Source organism: Ambystoma mexicanum, chromosome 11 (assembly GCF_040938575.1).
Source record: "Ambystoma mexicanum isolate Mex_15411 chromosome 11, UKY_AmexF1_1, whole genome shotgun sequence".
NCBI lineage: Eukaryota > Metazoa > Chordata > Amphibia > Caudata > Ambystomatidae > Ambystoma > Ambystoma mexicanum.
Window position 1 is genome coordinate 628008031 of NC_090934.1, and position 10629 is coordinate 628018659.

Consider the following 10629-nt stretch of genomic DNA (forward strand, 5'->3'; position numbering starts at 1 on the left):
ATGCCCGTGATGTCACGCATGTATGTTGTTTTTGGCTGCATGTATCAGCACTGTGTACATGTGCATGTGTGTGTATTTGACAAGAGTGCAACAGTGATGCAACATGGATGCATGTGACAGCGGTATGTGGAAGCCTGATTGGCAGATGTGACATGGATGCCCGTCTGAACACTGCGACACTTGGCAGAGGTGTACACATGCATGCAAGTGTGGTGGTGTGTGTACATGTGTGGTGCACTTCCTGTGTTGCATGTGATGTCTGGCTCACCTTTGGCTGCTCATGCTGTTGTATGTGTATGGATAGTGGTGGCAGTTGCGATATGGCTGTGGTATGGCTCATGTGTGCGAGTTGTGATGACATGTGTGTTGGGGATTGTGATGACATGTCTGAGGTTTGCCAATGCCACTCATGTACAACTGTCATGTGTGTATGTGTCCATTGTACAGTGCCCTGATGCCTGTGTTTTGTTTTTCCCTGTCTGCAGCGTCAACTGATGAAGAGGGCGGAGAAGGTGCTGTGGAGCACAGCGGTGGGGATCCCACCGCCAGCCGGAGACGCAAGGCCCGGCTCCCCTCCCATGTTGTGATCTCGTCGGGGAGTGAGGAGTCCGGTGCCGCGTCCCAGGCCGCAGCTGCCGGGGGGAGGTCCAAGAGGCGGAGGTTGGAGTTGGACTCCTCGGCAGCAGAAGGGGCAGCTGGGACCCCACAGGGCCCAACAGGGGAAGTTGGCACGGAGTCATCCAGGTTGGTGGGGGGTTTGGTGGAGGAGGAGGCCGTGCAAGCACCAGAGACGGGGTCTGGAGGTGGGGATCCCACTGGTGCTAGTGGTGCAGTGCAGGACCAGGGACAGGAGGCAACACAGGCCGCCGCGGAGGTGCCTGTGTGCAATCCTGTCCCTGATCCTGCCCCTGCATCATCTTGCACCAGCAGGGATGCCTACGTCCAGACCCGTTTTCAGGCAGGGGATGAACTCACGTCAACTGGCCTTCCTCTGCCTGCGGACGTGGCTATCCAGGTCCGGGTTGAGCCTGTCCTGGCTGGTGTGGCGTTGCATCAATGGGCCATGCGAGGTGACCTGCAGTCTTTTCATGAAGAGACTGCACGTCATCTCGAATGGCTCGTTGACCACGTCAGCCTGCTGGGACAGGTCACCCAGGCCGGATTCCTCCGTCTGATGGGGCTTGCTCCGACCCCCTCCTCAACTGGACCCCCTATGCGCCAGTCTTCCTGTGTGCCATCTTCCCACCCATCAGTCACCTGGGTGCCCTGTGGAGCTGCCTCTGACGGTGCGGCCAGGCTGGTGGAGAAGGCATCCCTGCCACAGTCGGGAGTCGGACGTCCAGCAGGGGTGGCCACATCAACGACTGCACCCCAGCCGGCGGAGGATGTGCAGGCAGCAGGAGGCAGTGCACGGGCAGAGGCACAGCAGCAGCAGCAACGTGGTGGGAGCCATGAAGGCTCGGGGCCTTCAACATCGGAGGGGCAGGCATCGGCCGGAGGGCAGGAGGACCCAGGACAGAGAGTGTCTTCCGTGTGGCAGCGGTTGGGCCACGCCATAGATGCGGAGCGGCAGCGGGCGGAAGAGGCACGGCTCACAATGGTCAGGGCGGAGAACTCCATGCGGAGGGCCCTGAGGCCGGCCGAGTGCCTCGAGGCAATCCGCAGGGGTTTGGAGGTGGAGACGTTGACGGCCCTGCGGACCCTCGGGGCCATGGAGGAGGACCGCCTCCGGGACATTGAGGAGGAGTTTGATGATGCCCTGGCCCGGGACATCCACAAGTGAGCCGTGAAACTAGCCCGCTGCCCTGGTACATAGTTATGTAGGTAGTGTTAGGTTTCATTTTTGTTTTTATTTTATTTGGACCTTTCGGACATTGGCCACATTTTTGTATATAGTTTATTTTATTAGTTAGTGTAGTTAGATAGGTTTCCTTTATTTTGTTGGGATAATGGACCCTGGCTTGTTCCCATGTACATAGTTCACAGTTGGCTTGTATTTTTTTTTCACTTTTTAACCATGGAGCAATGGCTTTCTTTTTTATTTCCCATTGGATTTTGTTTTGTGGACATTGACTTTGGACAACATTACTTTGGAATTTTATTTTTGGTTTTGCTTTTTTTAACGGACATGCTTCTTTTCATTTTTGTACATTCATGTTTCTGTTCATTTTTTATTCTATTTATGTTTCCTTTAATACATATTTTTTTTGGTGAACTTCAATGTGTGGTATCTCATTGGTTTCATGCATTTCATGATATGTGTTTTGAGATTCACTGACACCCATTGAGTGTATGTGAGGGAAATGTGTTTGTTTCGGAACTTGCAATTGGTGTTCTGTGATGTAATTGCAAATTATGAGTGGGTGGATGTAATACTCGGGTGGGTGTTTTGCATTTGGAGGCTGACCATAGGGACCAGGGATCTAGATTGTGATGACATGTTGGCTGGGGAACATGAGTTGCACATGGGTGGGGGCCTGCTGGCAGGTGCCCCACAGTGCTGGGGGGTGGGGGTGGTGGGGAACATGCGTTGGACATGGGTGGGGCCTGCTGGCAGGTGCCCCACAGTGCTGGGGGGTGGGGGTGGTGGGGAACATGAGTTGGACATGGGTGGGGGCCTGCTGGCAGGTGCCCCACAGTGCTGGGGGGTGGGGGTGCTGGGAGACATGGGTGGGGGCCTGGTGGAAGATGCCCCTGCACTGCTGGGGGGTGGGGGTGGTGGGAGACATGGGTGGGGGCCTGGTGGTGGGTGCCCCTGCACTGCTGGGGGGTGGGGGTGGTGGGAGACATGGGTGGGGGCCTGGTGGAGGCTGCCCCTGGTGACTGGGGGGTGGGGGTGGTGGGAGACATGGGTGGGGGCCTGGTGAAGGCTGTCCCTGGTGACTGGGGGGGTGGGGGTGGTGGGAGACATGGGTGGGGGCCTGGTGGAGGCTGCCCCTGGTGACTGGGGGGGTGGGGGTGGTGGGAGACATGGGTGGGGGCCTGGTGGAGGCTGCCCCTGGTGACTGGGGGGGTGGGGGTGCTGGGAGACATGGGTGGGGGCCTGGTGGAGGATGCCCCTGGTGGCTGGGGGGTGGGGGTGCTTGCTGGGAGACATGGGTGGGGGCCTGGTGGTGGGTGCCCCTGCACTGCTGGGGGGTGGGGGTGGTGGGAGACATGGGTGGGGGCCTGGTGGAGGCTGCCCCTGGTGACTGGGGGGTGGGGGTGCTGGGAGACATGGGTGGGGGCCTGGTGGAGGCTGCCCCTGCACTGCTGGGGGGTGGGGGTGGTGGGAGACATGGGTGGGGGCCTGGTGGAGGCTGCCCCTGGTGACTGGGGGGGTGGGGGTGGTGGGAGACATGGGTGGGGGCCTGGTGGAGGCTGCCCCTGGTGACTGGGGGCGTGGGGGTGGTGGGAGACATGGGTGGGGGCCTGGTGGAGGCTGCCCCTGGTGACTGGGGGGGGTGGGGGTGCTGGGAGACATGGGTGGGGGCCTGGTGGAGGCTGCCCCTGGTGGCTGGGGGGTGGGGGTGGTGGGGAACATGCGTTGGACATGGGTGGGGGCCTGCTGGCAGGTGCCCCACAGTGCTGGGGGTGGGGTGGTGGGGAACATGAGTTGGACATGGGTGGGGGCCTGCTGGCAGGTGCCCCACAGTGCTGGGGGGTGGGGGTGGTGGGAGACATGGGTAGGGGCCTGGTGGAGGCTGCCCCTGCACTGCTGGGGGGTGGGGGTGGGGGGAGACATGTGTAGGGGTCTGGTGGTGGGTGCCCCTGCACTGCTGGGGGGTGGGGGTGGTGGGAGACATGGGTGGGGGCCTGGTGGAGGCTGCCCCTGGTGACTGGGGGGGTGGGGGTGGTGGGAGACATGGGTGGGGGCCTGGTGGAGGCTGCCCCTGGTGGCTGGGCGGTGGGGGTGGTGTGAGACATGGGTGGGGGCCTGGTGGAGGCTGCCCCTGCACTGCTGGGGGTGGGGGTGGTGGGAGACATGGGTGGGGGCCTGGTGGAGGCTGCCCCTGGTGACTGGGGGGTGGGGGTGGTGGGAGATATGGGTGGGGGCCTGGTGGAGGCTGCCCCTGGTGACTGGGGGGGTGGGGGTGGTGGGAGACATGGGTGGGGGCCTGGTGGAGGCTGCCCCTGGTGGCTGGGGGGTGGGGGTGCTGGGAGACATGGGTGGGGGCCTGGTGGTGGGTGCCCCTGGTGGCTGGGGGGTGGGGGTGGTGTGAGACATTGGTGGGGGCCTGGTGGAGGCTGCCCCTGCACTGCTGGGGGGTGGGGGTGGTGGGAGACATGGGTGGGGGCCTGGTGGAGGCTGCCCCTGGTGACTGGGGGGTGGGGGTGGTGGGAGACATGGGTGGGGGCCTGGCAGAGGCAGCCCCTGGTGACTGGGGGGGTCGGGGTGGTGGGAGACATGGGTAGGGGCCTGGTGGAGGCTGCCCCTGGTGGCTGGGGGGTGGGGGTGCTGGGAGACATGGGTGGGGGCCTGGTGGTGGGTGCCCCTGCACTGCTGGGGGTGGTGGGGAACATGAGTTGGACATGGGTGGGGGCCTGGTGGTGGGTGCCCCTGGTGCCTGGGGGTGCAGGGGGACATGCGTTGGTGGGCAGTAGTGCAAGTTGACATGTGGGTTGGCTGGTGGGCATGGCCATGGTGGATGGGGTGCCTGCAGGACATGTGCTGGGTAGGCCCCTGTGGTGTGAGCCACCTGCAGGGGCCGTGGAGGGTGTAGAGGAAACACCTGGGAGGACCCACACGTGCAATTCACGTGTGCTGCTCCCAGCGCACCCCTGTAATCCATGTACCCTGATGAGATCGCGTGTGGAACTTCCCGCGCACCCCTGGAATACACGTACCCCGCTCAATCGCGTGTGTAACTTCCCGCGCACCCCCGAAATACACGTACCCCGCTCAATCGCGTGTGTAACTTCCTGCGCGCCCCCGAAATACACGTACCCCGCTCAATCGCGTGTGTAACTTCCCGCGCGCACCCGAAACACACGTACCCTGCTCAATCGCGTGTGTAACTTCCCGCGCGCCCCCGAAATACACGTACCCCGCTCAATCGCGTGTGTAACTTCCCGCGCACCCCCGAAATACACGTACCCCGCTCAATCGCGTGTGTAACTTCCCGCGTGCCCCCAAAATACACGTACCCCGCTCAATCATGTGTGTGACTTCCTGCGCACCCCCGAAATACACGTACCCCGCTCAATCGCGTGTGTAACTTCGCGCGCGCCCCCGAAATACAGGTACCCCGCTCAATCGCGTGTGTAACTTCCCGCGTGCCCCCGAAATACACGTACCCCGCTCAATCGCGTGTGTAACTTCCCGCGCGCCCCCGAAATACACGTACCCCCCTCAATCGCGTGTGTAACTTCCCGCGCGCCCCCGAAATACACGTACCCCGCTCGCACAGGCCCAATTGCTGTATGTTGCCACTTTTGTGATGCGCTGGGACTCTACCGCCTGCCTTCGTGTGGCGGACGTGTTTCAGCTTGTGGTGTCTTTGGCTGTGCGTGGCTTTGCCCTATTCGATTCCATGAATACGTGTGGTTCGAGTGCGTGTGGGCGTTCCGTCTGCTTCCCTGCAGTACATCCCCAGTTACGCCCTTATTTTCGCGCGTTGTTCCCCATTCCGCGCGTTACCCCCCGTGTCCCGCCCACTTTCTGGTGTATGCGCCGAGGTTGTGCGCTTTCACTGTGCGCATCACACACGCCTTTCGGGATGTTGCAGTGACTTGTGCGCCATGCACGGGTTTGGCGCACATCCCGAGGTGTACACGCGCAGGTACTTCCATGAATCGCATGCGTGCGCGTGCGCCTGTTTTTTTCCGCTTGCGCCTGCTTGCGCCTGCTTGCGCAAAGATTTTCGGCGCACGTTTGTTCCAGGAATCGGCCCCTAAATGTCTAGCGGTATCTGATTAAGGACTGATGGATATTATGAAAGATGTGAGAGCTATGTAGTGAGATCTATGTATTGCCAAAATTAGTTGGGATGTCTGGATGACCGCCTACACTTTTTGTACTTCGATTGTTAACCTTTCCCTTCAACAGGGTTTGAACTGCAATTGTTTTAAGACCTCTGTCATTCTGTCCACCCCTAAAACACCCTTGCTGGACATTGATTGTCCAAGTAAATAAAGGTTTGACAACAATGCACCATACTTTGCGCAGTATACAATATCAGTCAGACATTGAATACTATTGATGGGAAGGAAAATAGCCTTTCCCACCCAGTAGGTGCTTTAGAGTGAGTCCCATAGATAGACGTGCAATGTAACAGGGGGGAGAGGGCTGTGCTATGAATGCTGGCATAAACACAATATTGCAGGGAATATAGATGCACATACTAAGTGTGTACATATAAAGGGACACCATTTTATAGTTATGGTAAACACATTCAGTCCTGCATGGCTGCATGGTAAAATGTAGGCCCGGCAGAAAAACCTGAAGATGCCCAAATGCTGAAGGCAGATGGACCTGTGCTGCTAATTCCCATAGAAACTTCCCTTTGTTCCTTAACAGTTGCAATTACTTGTTATCTAGAGAGGAATGTCCCCTGCAAGGCCTTGAGGCAGCACAAGGCTCCTTGAGGTGCACATTCCTCACAGCCAGGCCAAGAGCTGACCTCCAACCCCCACCCCGCCCACCAGGAGTAATGGCACACATTGCTGACCCAGTCCAAGAACCCCTGTATTCCGCAATAGTGGGTGACCTCAGACCCCCACCCATAAAACCAATGGTCATAAATGATCTAAATAAACATGACCAGTTCACCTTATGCCATAAATATACCCTTTATACTACGAGATATATGGAGGAATACATTATAGTTCAAAATGAGGGTGGAAGCCTTGGGTGCAGAGTGTGCGATATAAACTGAGCAAAGAATGTGTGGGTCAGCATGATCATGTTCTTCCCCCTGTGCCAGTCATCAAGTTTCCCAGGTGCATGCCATAATAATGTAGTAGCATTATCTTGCAATTGTAGCTCTGTAATAGCAACATGTGGAGCACCTGAACCTCAGTGCCTGGAGAGATGAGCCCAGCCAACCCCACGTGAGAGAACAGAGAGAAGCAAGACTGGAACCAACAACAGCCTGGAATCCCCTATCCACGACCAGCCATGCAGATTCTCAATGTATTGTGCTGAGGCAGAGATACCTTATAAGTTTATGTTTGTATCACTTGAAGCTACAATATTCTCGAGCAGCAGAGTTCTTTGCTTGCACCTTTACTTGTTGTACTATTAAAACTTGTTATCCTTGCAAGAAATCTCTTGGCCTTTTTTCCCTGGCGGGTTGCATTTTTTCTGGTGTGAGTATATAGGGGCATGCCTTCATTTGATGGTCCCAACGTGATCCCAGCGCCCCCCCCATACCTGCAGAGTTATTCAGGCAATCTCTCCAGAAGGGGTATGCCTACTTACAGTGACCATCCCCAGAAAACGGGTACTTACCAGTGGCCGTGCAGGAGGCATCTTTGCTGAATCCTGCCTGCTATTTGGAGCGGGGTGCTGCCCCAAGGAGAGGTGCAGGTCGGTGTTGGAACCCAGTGAATGGAGGAGTTTGGAGTATAACCTTGTAAGGGATAACAATAAGGGGACAGATATATGGGGAAGTGTGAACCGTGTGAACATGCAGCAATTGAAATTGTGAGTATGGCATGCCTGTGGTTTGTTCGTTTGTTTGGTTTTATTAATTTTTTGAAGAGAATAATAAGGAGAAGCAAACAGGAAGATAGGGAGCCTCCCTGAGTGAGGGGGGAAGGTGGTGCGACAAATATTGTTTAACAAAAAACAAAAGACAAAATACATAGAAGCTCCATATAATTAGAGAGCTTGGGGATAGTATTGATTGTTATTTTAGCTTGTTATTTTAGTTTGTTTTATTTGTGCATCTTATTGTGTCGGGAGGAGGCCCAAGAAGGGGGTTGTCTGCTTGTGAGGACAGTGTGGTTTGAGCGAGTAAGGAGACTGAAAGGAGAAACGGGGCCGGGAAAATAAAAAAATATTATTTTGGGATTTTTTGTGTCAACAAAGAGGGGGGAATTGAACTGTTTTTTTTGACAATATCTGCATACCTGTGGGGCGCATCAGCACAGGCATAGCATTACTAGCAGGTACATGGGCGACACAACCATGGGGGTAAGGCCCATAGAATACAATGGAAGGGCTTTGCCGTTGTACTGTAACACAACCAGTGGGTGACTGAGACTAGGGGTGGGGGATGCCCTCTCCTGGCCAGAGCAGGACTCCTTTGACAGAAGTTTGCTAGAATACATGTCCATCTTTTTGACAGCGAAGCAAAAAGGGAAACAAAATGACAGAACAGAAAGTGGGTTATAGACACTTTTGCCACAGAAATGAACAGGTCCAGGAGGCCATGGTCAGCTAGAAGAAATATGTGATACTTGATATGCTAATTAATGTGGTCAAAATGATAATAACTGTCTTTTGGGTACTAGAGACTGCACAACTTCTCAGAAAAATGTTGCCCACGTCCATCCTACCGGCTATGCTATGCTGTGCTTGCTCAAGAAAAACGTTTTGATGAGACTTCCATCCCTTCATCCCCTCCCATCCATTCTCTCCAAACCCCTATTTCCTGTATATTTGTATCAGTTTCTGCTTCCCCCTCTCTTTCATAAATTGTGTATATGCATATAATAAAAAAAAATGATGTTTCTTTTAATGAAATCTTTTGTGTCTTATTTTCTTTTAAAAAGCAGTTAAAATGTCTGCGGACAGCACGCCTGTCCAGAATGTTCGAAATTAACAAAATGGGGATGTCCTAAGGACACTATACCTGTCCGTACAATTTGCAAGCAAAAATTGAACTGTTCTTAGAACACACCTGGTGTCCGGGATGTCCGTAAATGAACAAAATAGGGGTGTCCTAAGGACACTATAGCTGTCCATACCGTTCGGGTCCGGGATGTCCGTAACCGAACACAATGGAGGAATCCTAAGGACACTATACCTGTCCGTACAGTCGCAGCCAAGTTGAAACTGTCCTAAGAACACGCGCTGTGTCTGGGATGTCCGCAGTCAAACAAAATGCAGGTGTCCTAAGGACACTATAACTTTCCGTACAGTCTGTAGAACATCTACTCACATGCGCACCACACCCGTAAGTCCTGCGAACATCGCGCCTATCTGTAACTGTCTGTCTCACTTGTGTCGCACTTTTAATTTGTTTGAGGACCCGAACAATGTCCGTAGAACACCCACACGCATGCGCACAGCTGTTCCAGTGCATTTGGTGTCCTGTGGACACCTGTTCCCTTCGCGGACGTGTTCCTGACGTCATCATGTGACCGCACCCACGCTGAGCGTGTGTCCTAATTTGCGGACATTGTCTGGTTCCCCAACATTTTAAAATAACTTTTTCAGGCAATCCAAATTATTTTACAGAAAAAGTCACCATTGCACATGTCCCAGACAATGACCCTGGCTTTCCACATACTTTTTGGAACTATGTGAACCATTTTGGGTGTTCCATCTGTTCACGAAGCACACCCCTCCACCCCTATAAAAGGCCACACCACAGAGCTGATCTTCATTATACTTCTGGCTATTGCAAATTGACTTTTGCTGCCTTTGCTCCTCTTGCTGTGATTATCTCATCAACCCTGATGGCATCCATGGCTGCTGTTGCTACATCTGCCTCATCACCACCCCCAAACCCTCATCCACCACCACCTCCCCAAGGGCCTGCAGAGGGGAACAGGCGTGAGGATGTAGAGAACGAGGATGAAGAGGATGAACAGAATGAGTTTGAGGAACTCTCTACTACCAGCACTCGCCGGGAGTCTTGGGTGTGTCGGTTGTTTACCATTCATGGTAACGTACCAAAAGCACGTGCAAACAAGGTCACCTGCAAACAGTGCAAAATGGTGCTGAGTCGTGGGAGACGTGGTTTGCACAGCTTTGGTACGACATCCATGAAGCGACACCTAACGTCGTTCCACAGTGGGGACATTCACAAGGTTGTACCTTGTGATAAACATAGTAGGTTGAGTTCCTCTACAGCATCCTCTGTTTCTGCTCCTCTCACCACAAGAGACACTCCTGTGGGAGAGCGCATCCCTCCAGCTGTTTCACAGGCCATTTCTGATGCTGTTGACCCTTACCTTTCGAGGGTCACAATATTGTGTATGTACTGCGATGCAATACTCTGCAGGGGGGAGAGTCTTCAAAGTGTTTTCGAGACTACGGTCACGGAGCACCAGAAGACCTGCTTCCTACCTAAGTAAGGCCCACCATACATCTTCCTCTCTCCACCTGCCCTTTCTTATCCCCATGGTTGGTGTCCCTTCCTTATCCTCCTTTCCCCTCCTCTCCTGGTGTGTTGTGTGTAAAAAATCAAAAAATATATAAAACAAAATAAATCCCAAAAAATGTCTCTTTTCAGAGACGCCTTTCAAAAGTGGCAAATAAACAGTGCAGGGCCCTGTGCATTTTTGGAAGTCCGCGGACAGTCCTAGAACATATAAAGTTTTAGGATGCTGCCCTAGCAAAACCAATACACATTTCTCTGGGAGGAAGTGGTGGCTCTGAAAAGAGCCTTATGGTGGTGTTTTTGTGTGTTTGAAAAACTTGAAATCGTCCACCTCTACAGCAAAATAATTCCAAAAAAGGTTGCAATGCATTTT